We start from the raw sequence: 20216 nt of genomic DNA, 5'->3' as shown, positions 1-20216 counted from the left end.
CCCGTTGCAGGGCTGTTCCTCATGTGCGGCTTTGGCCTCGGCCAGCCCGGGGGGCACTGAGAGCGCGGGGCTTGGGCTGTGCGCTGCGCAGAGCCCGCGCCTCGCTGCCCTTGGCTGGCTGTGCTGTCACTCGGAATTGTCCCAGCGCAATTGCTGCTTGGTGCCAGCGAGCGGGGACAAGGCCGGCGCCGGTGTCGCCCCCAGGCAGGCAGGCAGGCAGGCAGGGCTTTAGTGGGGCAGCAGCGGCGCCATGGTGGGAGCGTGTGTGCGGCCCGGGAGCGGCGGCAGCGGGCGGAGCCCGGGGAGGCGGCGGCGGAGCTCGGAGAGGCTGTCCCAGCGCAGGTGGGAGCTGCGCTGGCTTGTGCCGGGGCTCGGGGCTCGCTGCGGGCGGATGGAGGGGGCGGCAGGGGGGCTGTGGCGGCTTCGTTCTCCCGTCTCCCTCCCTCCCTGGCTGTGGCGCCGTGTTGCCGCTGGCCTGAGGCCGCTGAGGGAGCGGCTGCCCGCGGTCTCCTTGCCGCTGCTGCCTCGGCAGGAGGCGGTGCCGGAGCAGCGCTGGCTCGTCCCGCTTGCTGTGGGTAGGACAGAGGTGGCTGCGCTGTCGGCGGCAGTGTGCGGGAAAATTCGCGTGGCCAGACGTTTCAGTGGCCAAAGGAGACAGAGGAGTCCTGTAGAAAGGACTTCATTCTTGAGCAAAGGGAGACGCAATGAGGTGTTTCCCATGGGGTCTCTCCAATTGTTGGAGTACACAATCTCTTTTTTATCCTCATTTCCCCGGCCACATCTCCCTGTCCCTTTGCCCACTGGCTGAGGTACTTGAAAGGTACAGACTTCCCGATCTGCCTACTTAATATGCACCCCCACTTTGTATAACATCCGATATTCATAGCTTTGTTAAATGTTTTTTCTTCGTTTCGAAGTTCAGGAATTTAGCAGGGCCTTGGTTGAGCAGTAGTCTGTGTCAATTAGTAATTTGACACCCTGGAGAGGAACCCCAGGACCCCCAGCAGGCTTGAGGGGGGTGACCCCCAATAAATTTGGGACCTCCAGCAGCCCAGACAGATCCCCAGAACATTAAAATGGAGACACAAGAGAGGGATTTCTTTGGGTTGAATCTTCTTGTCTTGGAGGTTTTCATGGATACAAGATGCCAAGTGACTTCCAGACATGGAGTTGGGCAGGAGGAACTCCCAGGGCAATGTGCCTTGTTTTTCCCCCAACACATTTCTCCCTTGTCATTCCCAAGCCTTTGCCAGATGAAAGAGGAGGCTTTAAGGAAGTGGAAAATGCCCTCAGGACACCCAGGCAGGTGAATCACTGCTCTTCTCACTCTCTCTTCTGCTCCATCTACCAGCCCAGCATTGGCCCCAACTGGAGGACAACCCTGCTGCCGACACTGTCCTGCCAGGGAGGGATTTTGGGGGATGTCCTTTCCCTTTCCCTCTGGCACAGAGGCAAATCCCATCCTCTCCTTGTCCTTCCTCCCCCAGGGAATGAGCTGCAGACAGACACAGGGAGGACAAATCCCCGTGGCAGAACCTCGTGGAAGAGATAATTTTGAGCGGCTCCACGGTGCAGGAATTCAATAGGGAGGAAAAGCCCCGGAGATGCCACACAAGGAGGGTCTGCAAACCCAGCCCAGGGAGCTGTGAAGAGGAAAGGCCCTTCCTGTGCCAGGAAGGTGGCTGGAGATCCAGCCAGAGCTTAGAGCTGGGGGAGATGTCTCCTAGCAGGGAGAAGCCCTACAAGTGCTTCGAATGTGGAATGAGCTTCAGCTACAGCTCCAGCCTCCACACCCTCCAGCACCTTCACACTGGGAAATGGCCCTACGAGTGCCCTGACTGTGGAAAGAGGTTCAACAACTGCTACTCTCTGAAGCACCACCAGAAGATCCACACTGAGGAGAGGCCCTATGAGTGTCCTAAGTGTGGGGACAGCTTCCCCTATAGCTCTGCCTTGACCTCACATGTACAGACCCACCAGTAAGGGAAGCTCTGTGAGTCTCCCGACTGTGGGAGGAGCTTCGTGCGCTGCTCCAACTCCATCCCCCACAGGAAGATTCATGTTAGATGATCCCCAGTGACCCCTGCAGGGCAGAGCCCTGGTGATTCCCATTCTGAGTGATCCGTATTTGGATCCAGTGTATTGGGTTTGCATGGCCAGGGTTTGGTAGCAGGAGGGCTCCAGAGGTGGCTTCTGTGAGCAGCTTCCAGAAGCTTCCCCCGTGTCCAGCTCATGTTCTGCCTTGTTCCTGAAGGCAAGGAAATCCAATTTCTGGTTAATGGATCCCATGGGACAGATTAGAGTGAAATGAAAGTGATTGATCAGTGTTTATCAATATGTCTCTGTGAGGTTTATTTTAGAACAGTTTGGTTGTCATGTAAAGTAGGTTTGGAGCCCTTTTAGTTACTATCTCTAGTAATATAAAAGCATAAAAGCAACACTTAGTACAGCGTATAAGGGAAAAGAAAGAAAGTATAAAGAGTAGAAAGATACACAGTCAGCCACCCTGGATCAGGCAACAAAACTTTAGTTTTTGATTAGTACAATGTCCATGTCCTTGGTCCAAGTGATGGTCCCAGGCTGGATTCATAGGGGGTGGGAGAAGCCCCAGAAACATCAAGTTCAGTGGGTTTATCCAGGTTCAGCTTTGGGCGAATGCCCAGGTACCTCTCCTGAGGGGAGTTTTACACTGTCTGATGTCACACTGTGGATCCTGGGGCACTTTGCAGGGTTCTGACGGTTTATGGCTCCTTTTAAGACATGGCCCTGCCTCTCCCAGCAGTGCAATTGAGCCAGGTATGGCCCATCGGAAGGGATGAAAAACTCCAGTCCTCTGTGTGAATGTCCCAGGCCTTCCCTGGGGGAGTTTTCAGAGCTGAGCCAGTTGTGTAAGGGAGGCCATTGGCCTGGTCCAAAGTCCTGTTCCACCTGGCAGGATCTGCTTCTGATCAGCCTCTTCCCTTCCCTGGCTCCAAGCCCAGCTCATCTCCTCCAGGGTTGGGTGTTCACCCCCTCTGCCCCGGGTGCTTCCTTTGCCCATGACCAGCAAAGCCCCTGCTGCTCTGGCCAGTGGCCAGTGGTTTGAGCCATTAACCTGGAACATTTCAGTGCCTCACAGCTCTGTGTGGCTAGCACAAGTTTTCCTATGAGAACTTTCTCCTGTGTTTTATAAACAAAGATAAAGTTTGGATGTTGTTAAAACAGTGTCTCGAGATTTGGACAGTTCAGGCCTGGCCAATCAGGCCTAGGGGGAGGTTTCTGGCTGACCAATCTAGGTGACCTCTGAAAAGTCTATATAAACTAAAATCAAAATAATAAAGGTCTCTTTTTTTCTTGCCACACTGAGAACCCAGGTCCTTTCTCTGCTAGCGGCTCAACAGCGACAGCTCTGCACCCCAAAAGCTAAGAGGGATTGATGGTGTCTCAGAATGACTCCATCCCACTGAAAATGGCTCCATTCAACCTCAAAACAACTAAATCCCACCTCAAACTTTTGGGATATCTCCTGTGTCCAAATTGCTCCCAGTTGTAGATGTTCCTGTCTATGGACTTCATCCAATTGTTGCCATCAAGAAAGTGACACTGCGTTTTTTCCCTGAAAATGGAACACATCTGTGTGAGAAAAGAGACAAGGAGAAAGGTCATGGAGTGCTGCCCCTCACGTTGCCCCCCCTCACCACCCCTCACCACTTTGGGAACCCAAGGGCCCACACCAGCTCCCTCTTTCCACCTCTCTCTGCTCCACAGCAGCCACAGCACTGGCTGCTGGGTGGGGGGAACCCAGGGATGGACAGGGGCCTTGGGGACCCCCCAGTTGGGCTCAGCCCCTGGGAACAGCTCCCCTTATTTTCCCTCTCAAGCACCTTTCCTATCGTCTCCCTGCTCACCCGAGAACTCTGCCTGCAACAGGGGGCTCCCAGCACCACCAGTATCTCTGAGCAAAGCTTGGGCAGGCACAGGACTTCTCCCTCACTTGGGTCCTATGGTGGGAAATCAGGTCCATGGTCTAGCCAAAGCTCTTCCCACAGGAGATCAGTCTCTCACCATGATGGTACGTCTGGGGCTCCCACACCATTCCTACTCCATTTTGGGGTGTCCCCTTCCCATTTTTCCCTCTTACCCACCCTTTTCCAATTGCCCCCCAATCCTCAGCCTCCACATGCCCCCGTTAAGCCTAAAGATCCCACTCCCCTTTTCCCTCCCACTCCTCCTCCCATCCCCCTCATTTCTAATCTTCCCCCAAATACTCAGTGCCCCAAATGCTTGGTTGGGGGATTACAGGCCTCTCTCCTTCTCTATTTTTGGGGGGCCTACCCCCCTTTTCACTGCTCTCCCCCTTCGCAACCGGCCCCCCCTTTTCCACAACCCCACACCCCCCTAATCACCCGAGATTTCACCCGCAGCCGAGGGGGCTCCCAGCACCACCAGTGCGACCAGTACGGCCCCAGCTGCCCCCACACGCCCCATGGCCAGCGCTGGGCAGTTGACAACAGCCCCAAAGCGGCCGTGCTGTGCCCTGGGGGGGTTCACAAAGCGGCCTTGACGCGCGTGGCACTGGGAGCACCAGCCCAGACCAGTGCGGAGCGTGGGCGGGTGGCATCAGGGCGAGACCGGGCCCCGCTGGGCTCCCACCCGCACTCGGCACCGCCCCTGCGCCCTCGGTGAGAAAGTTCTGGGGAGCCTGGCCTGGTCGTCGCCCAGCTTCTCATCCCCAAGTTCCACTGGCGGAAGTTGCTGAGGGTGAAGGGGCCCAGCCTGGGGTGTCCAGGTGGAGAGCCCTGGGCCCTGCGGGTCTACATGGGAACTGGCGATTCATCAGCGCCGCGTGCTCTGATTGGCTGAAGCCTGCCTGAGGGGTGGGGCTGCTGCAAGGTGACACACCCTGCTCCGGGGGGATGTGCATCGAATGTGCTCCCTCCCTCTAGCCGCCTATAAACTCCCAAAATTTGGGGTTATAATCCTCCCTCAGCCATCAGTGCAGCCACGGGTAAACTCCAACACGCCAAAATGAAAGTGTGCCCACCACAAGCCGTTTATAACTCCCCAAACTGGTGGAAAGCATCAGGATCCTCCCAGAAAAGGGGTCATCTCCACTCCCTAAAATGACTGGGAAAACCTCCAAAGTCATTTATACCCCCCAAAATTGGTGAAAAGCAGCAGGATCTTCCCCAGTATGGGCTCCCCATGTCCTTCCCTGTGGGACCCCACTCCAATGTCAGAGCCTGGTGAGTCCCCTCTCAGTAACACATCCCTTAGGCTTGGAGGGTGTCCCAAAACCCCGTCAGTAATGGATCCCCCCATCCTCTTCATCCCAACATGTGGCTGTCTCATTCCAGACGCCATTGCAGCCATCCAATCTCTCCTAAACACAGCCCAGTTCTTGGGGGGAGCAGTGCCTCTGCTAGGGGCATTGGTGTGTGCAGGGGATCCTTTATCACCCCCGTGCAGCTCCAAGTTCCCAAGGGCAAAATCCTGGTTTCTAGGGTGTCCCTGCTCCCCAAATTCATCGGGTTTAATACCCAAGTGCGGCAACCCCGTGCACTGTGGTGAGAAAGGAGTGGTCAAATAGATAACCCAAATCTATTTACACTTCAACCATCCTTATTTCTTTGATCTTTTGCCCCTTCCACCAGCACGGCGCCCATCCAGGGCTGAAGGCTGATAACCGTTCTGGCCTTGTGGATTCCCTTAATCTTATCCAGATAAAAAGGGGCAAAAGGAATCCTTTTGAAATTGAGCACAAGAAATCGTGCACAAGAAATCGCTAATAATATTAATGACTTATGAGAAGTAATTTGTATAACCACTCCTATCCTGGGGAATGTAATGAATATTCATTAATTTTACCTATAACACTGTGCCTTTGGAGGTACTGAGGTGTGTGTGTTTGGTGGAGAGAATTCCCCACACATCTGATACATCAAATAAAGCAAATACCCACTTCTCTGACTTGGTCTTTGAAGTGTCTCTGGGCTTGATTGGGGCGAATCAAGTTGGCACCCCAGATGGGACCCTAACTCTGCTCGGCTGCTGGATCCAGGGGTAAGCAGACCTGCCAGTTGCGACCCTGAATTTTCAGGGGGAGCTCAGGTGTCCTTTGGCTCACGGCGGGGGTAGACCAAGGACCATCTGCACCAAATTAAGGTATTTGCTACTTTTACAAAACCAGAAATGCCTGCAGGTCTGGGGTGCTAGTCCCTGAGGGTGAGTTGAGACTAGGTCTCCCAAAATTAGTCCCAGGCAAGGGGTCGGACCCCCGGGGTTGGACCCCGCTATAGAGAAAGGTACCTTTAAGGGGTTGGACCACCAGGGTTGGACCCCACTGTCAAGAAAAGGTACTTTTAATGGGTTGTACCTGTAAGGGTCGATCCAAGAATTGAGTTCTGTCTCAACATTTCTCATCAGAAACTACAGGTGCAGGACTTACGCAGAGAATTGTCTTGGATTGATGATATGATAATCCTTTATCCCCTATCGTTGGCTTATATGCCCAAGAAAGAAAAAAAAATGTGTGGTCCTGTCTCTTTAACTGCACCCAGCCGCAGAGAGAAACGCGGGTTTTTTTGAAAACATTTTCCCCAAGCCTCGCTCCGGGGGAGGATTCGTCGCTCGGCAGAGACTGCGTGCTGGACGGGGGTCGGAGTGAGCTCTGTTCCCGTTTTTTCCATTCTTCTTCTTTTTCCTCGTTTGGACCCCTTCTCTTCGATCTGCTTTGCCACCCGGAGACCCAGGAGGGCCAGAGGACAGCAGAGCTCTCCAGGGAGCTCCACCCGGCCCCGGGTGGGGGGCGAGGAGGAGAGGGACTGCGTCTGAGAAAAGGACTTTTTATTCAGGTTGAATAACTGCCTTTCACTTTGTTTTTCCCCTTCCCCTGTGCCTTGTAGGGCACTCTGCGTGGTTTTGTTAAATAAATAGTTTTGTCTTCACTTTCATCTGAGAGGTTCTGTTGTGGGTGGGGGAGGGGGTGTCGGGGCCCTTCGCTCTCGGAGGAGAGAGTCTTATCATTAACCCGGGACATATTTGGCGCCCAACGTGGGGCCTCGATTACTTGTTCTACACCTTTTGTGGGGTTAGAGAAAGTGAAGAAAAAACCCTAATAATTGCATTCTGGTTTTAATCGCTTGGTATTGAATTACAGCCATCAGTAGTCACTATGCTGTTTGATGGGAGGTTGTTTGATGTAATACTGTCTGTTTGGCACATAGGTTTGTTTCCCTACCAACAGGTAGGGGCAATCCTGTCCCTAATGTATAATTTCCACCAATCAGGGACATGACTCCGGCTTGTTATAGTAATGTGTGTGATACTGACGATCTGTAAGAAGGTATGGGAAACAGTTAAAGATGTACATGCTCTGTTAGTTTCCTCCTCTAGTTTTAGTAACCTGTTTTGGAGTTTTGTTAGTAATATTACCCAACCTGTTAGAGAAGTAGAGGGTGAAGCTTCCTGGCTCCTCACCCATCTCTTTCCCTTTAAATCTGGTATATCAGCTTTTGAGAATATTCAGTTTCCCCTGGATGTTAAAGAGACCATTAACTTGGTAGTACAGGTGCTTTACCTAGGAGTTTCCGTGTATATGATGTTCAGTGTTACCAGAATGAGGGCTGAGAAGTCCAGAGGGGCTGAGCAGGAGCAGGCACCTAATCAAGATGTGAGGAAATTTGAATGGTGTGGAGTATGGGAGGACATAGGTAAAACTTTAAAGAAATTCTCTGATCCAATAGACTGGGAATTTCCCCCTGGACAAATCCCGAGACCAGCTGAGGTGGGGAAGTATCTGAAAGAGAAGTGCAGAGACAACTGCAGTGCAATATGTTGGGCCCTGGCATATGCTTATCGTACACTGTCAGATATTATAGAACAGGAAGTAAGGGAGCCTAAGCCAATGGCAGTTGCTCCTATTACAAGGAGCAGGAAAGCCCAATTTAAGACTGATCGCCCAGATGACAGTGGGGAGGGACCCTCAAGGCCAGCAACTGAGTCAGAGGTCATTGTTGAATCCATGAATGTGAGAGACCTTCACAGCCTAAGAAAAGATTATGTCCAACGAGATGATGAATCTGTGATTAGTTGGTTAGTCCGTCTTTGGGATGCTGCAGGCGATGTTACACTTATAGATGCTACTGAGGCAAGGCATTTAGGGACTGTGTCACGTGACCCAGATATCAACCAAACTATACGAGATGGGCCTGACTGCAGCAGCCTCTGGAGACGAGCTATCAGAGCTGCGAGGGACAGATACCTACATCCCGACGATCTCTATTCGCAACAAACCCAGTGGAGAACCATAGAACAAGGGATTCAACGCTTGAGAGAAATGGCAGTGGTAGAAATTGTCTTCCCAGAGGACATAGCAAACCCAGATCCGATTATAGACCCAGATAGGATAGAATGTACACCTGTGATGTGGCGGAAATTCCTAAAGCTTGGGCCATCAGGGTATGCTTCTGCTTTAGCCATTATGAAGCAAGATGACGGGCATGAGACTGTGCGTGATATGACAAGGAAACTCCGAGCGTATGCAGATGTTGTGCATAGCCCAATGAATGCAAGAATCTCAGCTGTGGAAACAAATCTGCAGAAACTAGAAAATAAGATAGAGAAGAAACATGAGAAACTCAGTAAAGAGATTAAAGACAGCCTTCTCCAAATCTCAGCAGTACAGACCAGAGGTTCTGCTACCCCACGCAGACGCTCCTCAGCTATGAGAACTGGATATATCCCTCGACTTGAGTTGTGGTATTTCCTGTGTGACAGTGGAGAAAACATGAACAGGTGGGATGGACAACCCACTGCTGTCCTGGCACGACGAGTGCGTGAATTGAAGGAGGGCAAGACTCAGAGAAGGAACTCCACCAGAAGGGAAGTAGCTCTACTCAATATGTCTGATTCCGTTGAAGGAACCTCTAACACAAATACCCACCATGGTTAGAGGGGCCCTGCCTCTAGCCAGGTAGAGGCCAGGGAAAACCGAATTTTTTGGACAGTGTGGATTCGGTGGCCTGGCACATCAGAGCCACAAGAATACGAAGCTTTAGTTGACACTGGTGCACAATGCACGATAATCCCATCGAGACATGTGGGGACAGAACCTATTTCTATTTCCGGCGTTACAGGAGGATCACAAGACTTGACCCTCGTGAAAGCTGAGGAGAGCCTGACTGGAAGAGAGTGGAAAGAACATTCCATTGTGACTGGCCCAGAGGCTCCATGTATTTTGGGTATAGACTTCCTCCGAAATGGATATTTCAAAGACCCAAAGGGACTCAAGTGGGCATTTGGGATAGCTGCTGTGGAGACAGTGGGCATAAAACAATTGAACACCTTGCCTGGACTGTCAGAGAACCCATCTGCAGTAGGACTCCTGAAAGGGGAAGAGCAACAAGTACCAATTGCAACCTCGATTGTGCACCGCCGACAGTACCGGACAACTCGTGATGCCGTGATTCCCATTCACAAACTAATCCGTGAGCTGGAGAGCCAAGGGGTGGTCAGCAGGACCCATTCATCCTTTAACAGCCCCATCTGGCCTGTGCGAAAATCTGAAGGAGAATGGAGATTGACTGTGGACTATCTTGCCTTGAATGAGGTGACTCCACCTCTGAGTGCTGCTGTGCCAGACATGCTGGAGCTCCAGTATGAGCTAGAGTCCAAGGCAGCAAAGTGGTATGCTACTATTGACATTGCAAATGCATTTTTCTCCATTCCTCTGGCAGCAGAGGGCAGACCTCAGTTTGCTTTCACCTGGAGGGGCGTGCAGTACACCTGGAACCGATTGCCCCAGGGGTGGAAACACAGTCCCACCATCTGCCATGGACTGATCCAGGCTGCACTAGAAAAGGGTGGGGCTCCAGAACATTTGCAATACATTGATGACATCATTGTGTGGGGGGACACAGCAGAAGAAGTATTTGAGTAAGGAAAGGAAGTAATCCAGATTCTCCTGGAAGCCGGTTTCGCTATAAAAAAGAGCAAAGTCAAAGGGCCTGCCAAAGAGATCCAGTTCCTAGGAGTGAAGTGGCAAGATGGACGGCGTCAGATTCCTACTGAGGTTATCAATAAAATCATCACAATGTCCCCCCCAACCAACAAGAAGGAGACGCAAGCTTTCCTAGGTGCCATAGGCTTTTGGAGAATGCACATCCCTGAGTACAGCCAGATCGTGGGTCCTCTCTACCTCATAACCCGCAAGAAGAACGATTTCCATTGGGGCCCTGAACAGCAGCAAGCCTTCACCCAGATCAAGCAGGAGATTGCTCATGCAGTAGCCCTTGGCCCAGTCAGGACAGGGCCAGAAGTAACGAATGTGCTTTACTCTGCAGCTGGGAGCCATGGCCTGTCCTGGAGCCTTTGGCAGAAGGTGCCTGGTGAGACCCGAGGTCGACCACTGGGATTTTGGAGCCGCAGTTACAGAGGGTCTGAAGCCAACTACACCCCAACAGAGAAAGAAATCCTAGCAGCATATGAAGGAGTCCAAGCTGCCTCAGAGGTAATTGGCACAGAAGCACAACTCCTCCTGGCACCTCGACTACCGGTGCTGGGGTGGATGTTTAAAGCAGAGGTTCCCTCTACTCATCATGCCACCAATGGCACATGGAGCAAATGGATTGCCCTTATCACACAGCGTGCTCGTATGGGAAATCTGAATCGCCCTGGGATTTTGGAAATAATTACAAATTGGCCTGAAGGTGAAAATTTTAGTCTGACTGAGGAAGAGGAGCTGGAACAGGTGACCCGTGCAGAGGAAGCCCCACCATACAACCAACTGCCAGCAGATGAAACACGCTACGCTCTTTTCACTGATGGTTCCTGTCGTCTTGTAGGGACAAAAAGAAAATGGAAAGCAGCTGTGTGGAGCCCCACACGACGGGTTGCAGAAGCTAGGGAAGAAGAGGGGGGATCGAGCCAATTCGCTGAGCTCAAAGCCGTTCAGTTAGCCCTGGACATTGCTGAAAGAGAGAAATGGCCAAAGCTCTACCTTTATACTGATTCATGGATGGTAGCCAATGCTCTGTGGGGTTGGCTGGAAAAGTGGAAGAAGGCTGGTTGGCAGCGTAGGGGAAAACCAATTTGGGCAGCTGAAGAGTGGAAAGACATCGCTAGCCGGGCAGAGAGACTACCTGTGAAGGTCCGCCATGTAGACGCCCATGTCCCCAAGAGTCGAGCTAATGAGGAACACCGAAACAACGAACAGGTAGATCAGGCTGCAAAGATAAAGGTGTCCCAGGCAGACTTGGATTGGCAGCATAAAGGAGATTTATTCCTAGCTCGATGGGCCCATGATGCCTCAGGCCATCAGGGCAGAGATGCCACCTATAAGTGGGCACGAGACCGAGGGGTGGATCTAACCATGGACTGCATCTCTCAAGTTATCCATGACTGTGAAACATGTGCTGCCATCAAGCAAGCCAAGTGGGTGAAACCCCTGTGGTATGGTGGAAGGTGGTCAAAATATAAGTTTGGAGAGGCCTGGCAGATTGATTACATCACACTGCCTCAAACCCGCCATGGCAAGCGCTATGTGCTCACAATGGTAGAAGCCACCACTGGGTGGCTGGAAACCTACCCTGTGCCTCATGCCACTGCTCGTAACACCATCCTGGGCCTTGAGACCCAAGTCCTGTGGAGGCATGGTACCCCTGAGAGAATTGAGTCAGATAACGGAACTCATTTTAAAAATAGCCTCATAAACAACTGGGCTAGAGACCATGGCATTGAGTGGGTGTACCACATTCCCTATCATGCACCAGCCGCTGGCAAAGTGGAACGGTATAATGGATTGTTAAAAACCACCCAAAAGGCATTGGGTGGGGGAACTTATAAGAATTGGGAGCGACATTTAGCAGAGGCCACCTGGTTAGTCAATACCCGAGGCTCCATCAACCGAGCAGGTCCTGCCCAATCTGAGCTTCTACATACAGTGGATGGAGATAAGGTCCCAGCAGTACATGCCAGAGGCTTGTTAGGGAAAACTGTCTGGATTGATTCTGCCTCACATAAAGACAAACCCATCCGTGGGGTTGTCTTTGCTCAGGGACCGGGGTGTACTTGGTGGATAATGCAGGAAGATGGAAAAACACAATGTGTCCCTCAGGGAAATTTAATTTTGGGTGAAGGCCACATGTAAGGTTGGGATGGCAACATACCACCGTTCACCGTTCGTGACATTATTTGTACATAGTTATGTGTATATATGTATATATGTATATATGTATATATGTATATATGTATATATGTATATATGTATATATGTATATATGTATATATGTATATATGTATATATGTATATATGTGTATATATATATGTGTGTGTTTGAAGTTGGAAGATGTTAAGGTGGGCCTTAAGCCAACGCTATGGAATAAGGGGTGGAATGTCTTGGATTGATGATATGATAATCCTTTATCCCCTATCGTTGGCTTATATGCCCAAGAAAGAAAAAAAATGTGTGGTCCTGTCTCTTTAACTGCACCCAGCCGCAGAGAGAAACGCGGGTTTTTTTGAAAACATTTTCCCCAAGCCTCGCTCCGGGGGAGGATTCGTCGCTCGGCAGAGACTGCGTGCTGGACGGGGGGTCGGAGTGAGCTCTGTTCCCGTTTTTTCCATTCTTCTTCTTTTTTCCTCGTTTGGACCCCTTCTCTTCGATCTGCTTTGCCATCCGGAGACCCAGGAGGGCCAGAGGACAGCAGAGCTCTCCAGGGAGCTCCACCCGGCCCCGGGTGGGGGGCGAGGAGGAGAGGGACTGCGTCTGAGAAAAGGACTTTTTATTCAGGTTGAATAACTGCCTTTCACCTTGTTTTTCCCCTTCCCCTGTGCCTTGTAGGGCACTCTGCGTGGTTTTGTTAAATAAATAGTTTTGTCTTCACTTTCATCTGAGAGGTTCTGTTGTGGGTGGGGGAGGGGGTGTCGGGGCCCTTCGCTCTCGGAGGAGAGAGAGTTTTATCATTAACCCGGGACAAGAATGCTTTGTGCCTACCCAAAGCTGGTACGGAGCGAATGCTTTGTACCTGCCTAAGGTGGTACGGAACGAAGACTTTGCACCTGCCTGAGTTGATACAGAACAAAGGCCTTGTGCCTGCCAAAGCAGGTATGTGACAAAGGCTTTGCACCCGTTGCCCTGACACCCATTGTGAAAAACCTGCCGACCATGCCTCGGACACTCCTCCCTTGGCCCTGCCAAATGGAGTTTGGCGAATCTCCACAAGAATTAAGGGGGAGCAAAGGCGGGTCGCAAGGAGGGACTAGGTGTATGGACTAGCATAAAAGACAGCTCTGGAGTGGCTGAACTCCAAAGATCTTCCCCACCGAAAGATCACATCGATCTTTGCAGAGGCCAAGGAATGCTGGCTGGATGGGATGCCAGGGACGACGGACGTCTGTGGACCCATGGTGGTAGCTATAGCCCCCTTTCCTTCCCTTTGCTCCCCATCTTTTCCCAATTTTCTGTGGAAAGTTGGCTTCTAGAGAAGGGACACGCAGCTGTAGATAGATTGCTTCTTAACAAGCCGCTTCTTAACAATAGCCATATTCAGCCAACTATTAATTAGATACCTTCGTCCAATCAGCGATCTAAGGTCACCATGACTTTCTACAACATGGAGGTTGTAGGAGCCGTCGAGAATGCGTTAATTGGTAGCAAGAATGCTGAAATCAGGCATTATAGGTAAACATAGATACATGTTAAGGCAAGTAGCCAAACTTAGGGCGTGGAAGTATATAACCAATAATATTGTACAATTACAGAATATGCATGATCTAGTTAACTACATTATAAAACTGTAAACTGTAAATCAATAAACTGAAACTTGTAGTAAATCCATATTGGATTGTCAAGCCTCCATTTCTCAGCAATTTTCTCTCTCTCTCTTTCTCTATCGCAGGCTGCTTTATGGGCCAAATTAATAAAATTCCCCCTTGGATTGAAATTTAACTCCCTTGACTTGTTGAATTTTGTGTTTTCTTTTCTTTTTGCACTCTGAGATCGTAGCTGGTACGAACCATCATGCGTCTGCTTATGAGTGGACTGTGAGAGTACCCCACTATACTGTACCATCGTACTGCTATTTTTGTTCTGTCTGTTGTTATAAACTGTTGATTTGGAGTGTCTGGAGGGGGGCAGATTGTATTATTGAAGGGGAACGATTTTAACTACTGAATTGAGAACACCCAGACCCCAATGCCTTTCTAATGTTGCTCCATTTGATTTTGCTTTTGAAATCCTGTGTTTTGTGTGTAGAAACAGTTGTGAAGCTTGGACTTAGTGCACTTATATTAATTGTGAGGGAGTGATATTGTCTATTTGCTCAAGTGCTTTTGAAATTTTTTTAATGTGTGTGCGTGTGCTGTGTGTGCAAAATTTTACCTGTGTTAATTTGTATTTTTGCTAGCATATAAATTTATGCGGGGACGCCCACGAGGTAAAAACAATTAGTTGAACCTAATGAGTACGTCTTGGAACACCTGTGTGTAGCTGCTGAAATATGGTTGTATAAAATATTGTCGTAGAAAAAGCATGCAAGTAAATAGAGCAAAAGAAAGAAAGAAAAAGAAGGAAGAGAGGAGAAAGAAAAAGGACTGAGATGTTTTTCAGCACCCTCCCCCATCTTGCTCAGAATTTTGGCAGCTGACCCAGGGCCAGCTTCAGTCCCCTGTAACCTCTGCTTTTGGAGCGGCGGGAGCGAGCACAGAGATGCGGGGCTGGAAGCACAGGCTGGAGTCCTGTGGGGAGGTGTGGAGCCAAGCTGGAGCTGTGGGACATCTGTGGGCTCAGCATCGGGCAGTCCCTGACCCTGCCACCCTCTGGGGCAGGGCGGCTGTGGCCTCCCAGCCTCCGTGAGGCTGCAGGACACCCTGGTCACTTGGGGTGCTGCTGGCCGTGTCTGCTGAGAGCGCAGCAGGGGGCAGGGCTGCGTTTGGATACTGCAGAGAGAATGTCTAGAAATGTAGATTGTCTGTTAAGAGTTTTGTCTGGCTCACTGGAATGACTTTGTGGGACAATGAACACCCCAGGCAGTAGGGGGGGTGGGGGCTGGAGGAAGGGCAAAATAAGCCCCTGAATTAACTGGTTAGAAAGATACAGCAAATGTAAGTAAGAAAGGATAAGGAAAAGGCAAAGGCAAAGATGATGCCAAAGGTATTACAGCCCCAAAAGAATAAACTTTTGGGCCTCTAGGGGGGTCACTAGGACAGAGGAGACAGGGCCAGCCACCAGGCTGTGGCAAAGGCATTCCCTCCTCAGGAGGAGAAAGCTGATCAGAGCAATGGCTGATAAGAGATCAGAGTGCTATTTGCAGGGCAGAGAGACACTGAAAGCAGGAATATCTGTAGAAACAACTAAATCCTCAGGGGGAAGAAGTCCAGCAATTAATAGAAATGAATTGTTAAGGATGTCAAGAGCTCCATTATACCAAGGATGCCCCACACAGGAGCCCTTGATAACTTTTAAGGTGGGCCTAGATCGAGAAGAAATGTGAAAGCTCTTGATTCACTTTGAATTTTATCCCCAAGGGAGAAAATGGTCAACAAAATCTTCAAATATTCAAGGGATGAGTGGAAAAGTTGAAGTGTGCTCCTCATTCAGCCACTATTGGTAGATGTGGGGAATAAGTTTGAAATGCATGAATTTCTGTTTGTTCTTAATTGTAACTGTAATTTACTAGAAATAAATTTGATGGCTAAAGTGGAAATGCACATTAATATTGTAAGGAACTACAAAAGCTAACACCGTGGTATCTTTGCCTGAGAGGTTGTGCTGAAATAAACCCAAAAGTGTGGGCAGCCTCAAAATAAATCAATCGTAATAGTATAATTGGCTATTCTTTATTTGAAGTAACTACCAAAATGTTATTGTGCTTAAAATACAAGTGCATGGTGAATTCAAATTCTTTTGGTGTACACGAGGATTTGGAGTTTAGTTAAAAACAAAACAAAACAAAACAAAACAAAACAAAACCCCTAAAGTTCCATGTGTAAGAACCCTCAGAAACTTAATTTGCATAAAGGATACACCAAATTTTGTAATTAACTATTCCAGAGTTAAAGTCTCCTGCCTGGGTTACTCTGAGTGGTTGGTTTTTATGAACAAAGTTTTGCTCAAGTGCTTTTAAGTTCTTTAGCCTTCAAGCAGCCAGACAAATTGCCTTGGAGGAAATGCAAATTAACTGCTGAAGAGAAAAAATTTTGAACTGCTGAGGGGAAGGTGTGGACAAGGTGTGTCTCTCAGCTACTGTCCGGGCTGTTCAGGCAGCCAAGAGTGTGACAATGTGTGCTTAGTTCAAGTCCCCGAGCAGGTTCAGTCCTCTCTGCATGGTTTGTTGTCATGAAAAGCCAAAATTGGCAGGTTAAAATCCTGAGGCCAATTCTGTAAAGTATACTGTTAGTTTGCAAGTAGCTTTTGCAGAAAGTGTTTTTCTCCCATGCTTTGGGAATTTGGCATCCACTTTTGGAGAACACGGTGGCCTGATGCTAATTTTTGTAAGTTGCCAGATCCAGTGGCTGGCGGCTATTCATTGTCTCAGAATGTAGCCAGAGGCTGGCCGCACTGTCTGCAAAAGTTGTGCAGCCAGGGCTCTGATGGTAAATGAAGCCTGAGGGCTGACAATAGGAATATACCTCGTAAGTTTCACACCAAGTTGAAGATTTATTGACTCAAGGAGCATCTGGGTAGATGACCAGCACGGTTATTGTACTGCGAATCTTGTTTAGTAAAACAAGATTTAGAATTGAAAAACGAGGGGGTTTGACACAGCCTCCTTTAGGGGGTTGAGGAGAACCCATGACTGCCCTGCATTCAGGTGATAAATCTCCAAACCCGGGCTAGGGAAGATTCGCGGGCACTCCCTAGCCTTGGGGAGAGAATGTGTTTAGTAGTGAGTCTTCAAAAGCACTAGAAGAGTAACAATTTGAAAGATACGCTATAATTAATGAAAGAAAGTTAAAATAAATGAAACATTGCCTCTCACATGGTCAGCTCGAGCAGCAGAGCTGTAGGTTCTTGTGAGATCCTGTGAACTATATCAAGTCAGGATAGTGAATATTTTCACTAATTCTAAATATGCATATAGAGTAATACATGCATTTAAGAAATTATAGGAAGAAAGAGGTTTATTAACCTGCAGGGGTAAAACATTAGTTCATTAGATCTTAATTCCTCACTTATTAGAGACTTGACTTGTATAAGACTTTCCAATGGGGAATTGAAAGAAGCAAGAATTCATCCTTCTCCCCACTCTAACGTGTTATCACTGTGCAAGTTTGTTTTAACATCCTTGAGTGTGTCCTCATCAGACAAAAAGCTGTGTCCAGACATGAGACAAGGAGCTACTCAAGCCACAGAAGCAAAAAACAACTGCTGACTTCCCTCATGACTGTGAGATCTTCTGCCAGACTCCTCTCTAATGTGAAACTCCAGACAAGGAGGACACAAAAGAACCATATTGGACAATATAATATACAGTAAATTGCTTAAAAGCTGCAACGCCAAAATGAAACACATTAAATCGTTTTGCTTTTTGTACTTCCAGTACAGTGTTATCCACAGTCAGCTATCCTAGCAAAACCTTGTAATAATTGTAAAGGCAAGTATGGCTCCAGATGCAAAGGGGTAAGTAAGCCAAAAAAAAAAAAAAAAAAAAAAAAAAAAAGAGAGAGAAAGCTATACCCTTTTAATGCATGCACATGAAACAACAGCCACACTAGTTTATGGACTTAAATCTAAATTTGCGAAATTGAAGTATAACAATAACAAAATAATTTTATTTTAAAATGAAAAGGTTTCAAAAGGATAGCTGGCTATTCTACTAAGTATTAGTAATTGTCACATTTCTAACTGTTGCTGTTACATGCATATTTGTTTGTCCAGTGTTTGAGAATGCTAAAGTCCCACAAAAGAAAGATACTGCCTTTGAAAAATTCGCTAGACATCATGGACCAATCTGCCAAGCTTTGGGCTCTGCAATTTAAAGATTATTTTAAATTTAAAATAGCAGTTACCATCCATATGATGCTTTTCTCTTTCCTTTTTCCTCTGTCTGCTAAAATTCCCACCAAAAAGTGAAGGGAGGATGGGTAATTCAAACCCCACTTCGGCAGTGGGGTAACAGTTCTGGCCTTGTGGATTCCCTTAATCTTATCAAGATAAAAGGGGACAAAAGGAATTCTTTTGAAATTGAGCACAAGAAATCGCTAATAGTATTAATGACTTATGAGAAGTAATTTGTATAACTACTCCTATCCTGGGAATGTAATGAATATTCATGAATTTTACCTGTAACACTGTGCCTTTGGAGGTACCGGTGTGTGTGTTTGGTGGAGAGAATTTCCCACACATCCGATGCATCGAATAAAGCAAATACCCACTTCTCTGACCTGGTCTCTGAAGTGTCTCTGGGTTCGACTGAGGCGAATCAGTGGCAGCAGCCCCGGGAGCTGCCCTAATGCCCGGCAGTGCCCGGGAAGGACGAAGGGGAGGGGAGTTCATAAGGACCCTCCCGCGCCCCTCGCTGAGCACGAAAAGGTATTTTTAGTGCATGAGAACAATTTCCTGGGGCTTCTGGGCTCCGCTGGGCCCGGCCCGTGAGGGCGGCCGGGGTTGAAAAGTGCGCGGCGGAGCCAGCGCGGTGCCCGAGGGCTGAGCGGAGCTGCTTGGGAACACCCGGCTCGTCTCCGCTGCCCGAAGCCTCTTCCCCGGCTCCGGCTGCCGCTTCCTCTCAGTCCCGGCGCGCTCCCGGGGTCGCCGCTCATCGCTCAGCTGGAGGGGATCGATCCGGGCCGCGCCCCGCCCGTCCCTCGCTGCGGCTCCTTCAGTGACACGGAACGGCCGAGAGCCCTCGGTGCGGTTCTTCCGAGCCAAAGCAGTGCCCATCCCGCCCTGCGGCTCTTCTACCATGGCTCCCTAATTCTTTGGGGCATCTCTTTTACTGACACGGACCGCTGAGAGCCCGGGTTTCGGCTCTTTTGTTGTCTTTTATCCTATTTTCTGTATTTTATTCTATTTTCTGTATTTTATTCAATTCACACTTCCACCCCCTCGGAACTGCCCTTCTGGCGACACCCGGCAGCGCCCGTCCCGCGGTGCGGCTCTTCAGTGACACGGGGCGTTGGGGACCCCCAGGTGTAGTTTTTTATTCTATTTTACTCTATTCTCTGTATTTCATAGTATTCACCCTCCTCCCGTCCTTCGGTGCAGCTCCTTCACATGTGGGCGGGGGAGACGCCCTCGGTGCGCCTCTTTGATTGTATTTTATTCTCTCCTCTGTATTTTCTTTCGTTCCCACCTCGCCCGTCCCGCGGAGTGACTCCTTCAGGGACCCGGGGCAGCTCCAAAGGGCCCCGCCAGCTGCCACTCCCCGAGGCCTCCCCTCTGCTCCCCGGGGATCGCACACCGCAGGCTGCCTCGGCCCCTTCTTCTCGTTGCTGCCGGGATTCAGCCCCCGCCGCCGCCCGGCTCCTTCTGCCGCTCCTGCCCGGCACGAACCGCCGGTGCCGCTGACTGGCTCGGAGCGCGGCTGCTATGCGACTGTCCCGCGCCTCAGGGCTGGGCCGAGGAGTGACCGCACGGGTGGGGGGAACTGGACAGGACGGGGACTAAGCCCATGGGAAGGACCCCGCGCCGGAGCAGGGCAAGGATTCCTGTCCCTGAGGGCGAAGCAGCGGCAGGAATTGACCGTAACTCCCATCCCTTCTCCCTGCACCACTGGGCAGAGGAGACAGGGAACTGGAGATTGTGTTGAATTTTTATATTCATCATCTCAAAGCAAAGTCACAAGCGGAACTCGGCTTTCAGTGTGAAATGAGGGAATCCAACGTGGTCGCTGGGACTTCTGTAACCTCAAATTGTTCGATATTTTAGTTCTGGCAATATGAAGCCCTTTAGCAGACACGTCTCTCCCACCCTGAAAATGAAGTGGGAGGAGGAGCCCCCCCCAGCCCTCGGCTATGCCCCGAAGGTGCTGCCAGAGTTTCCTCTGCTCTGACCCCTGAGGCTGAGGGTGCGGAGCTGCTGCTGCTCCCCGGGAATGTCATGGGATAAAAACTGCATTCAAGCTTTTATGTTCCCAGTCACTTCCAGTAAGATCCCAGTTGCCCCCAAGATGGTCCCAGTTGCTCCCAGTCACACCCTGTATGGTTTCTTTCAGTCACTCCCAGTAGGAGTCCAGTATGGCCCCAGTTATGCTCTGCATGAACCCAGCCAATCCAAGTCACTCTGTCTATGATGTCA

This window comes from Lichenostomus cassidix, unplaced genomic scaffold (assembly GCF_008360975.1).
Source record: "Lichenostomus cassidix isolate B80296 unplaced genomic scaffold, HeHo_3.0 HiC_scaffold_33, whole genome shotgun sequence".
Lineage (NCBI taxonomy): Eukaryota > Metazoa > Chordata > Aves > Passeriformes > Meliphagidae > Lichenostomus > Lichenostomus cassidix.
This window is presented reverse-complemented; position numbering follows the sequence as displayed.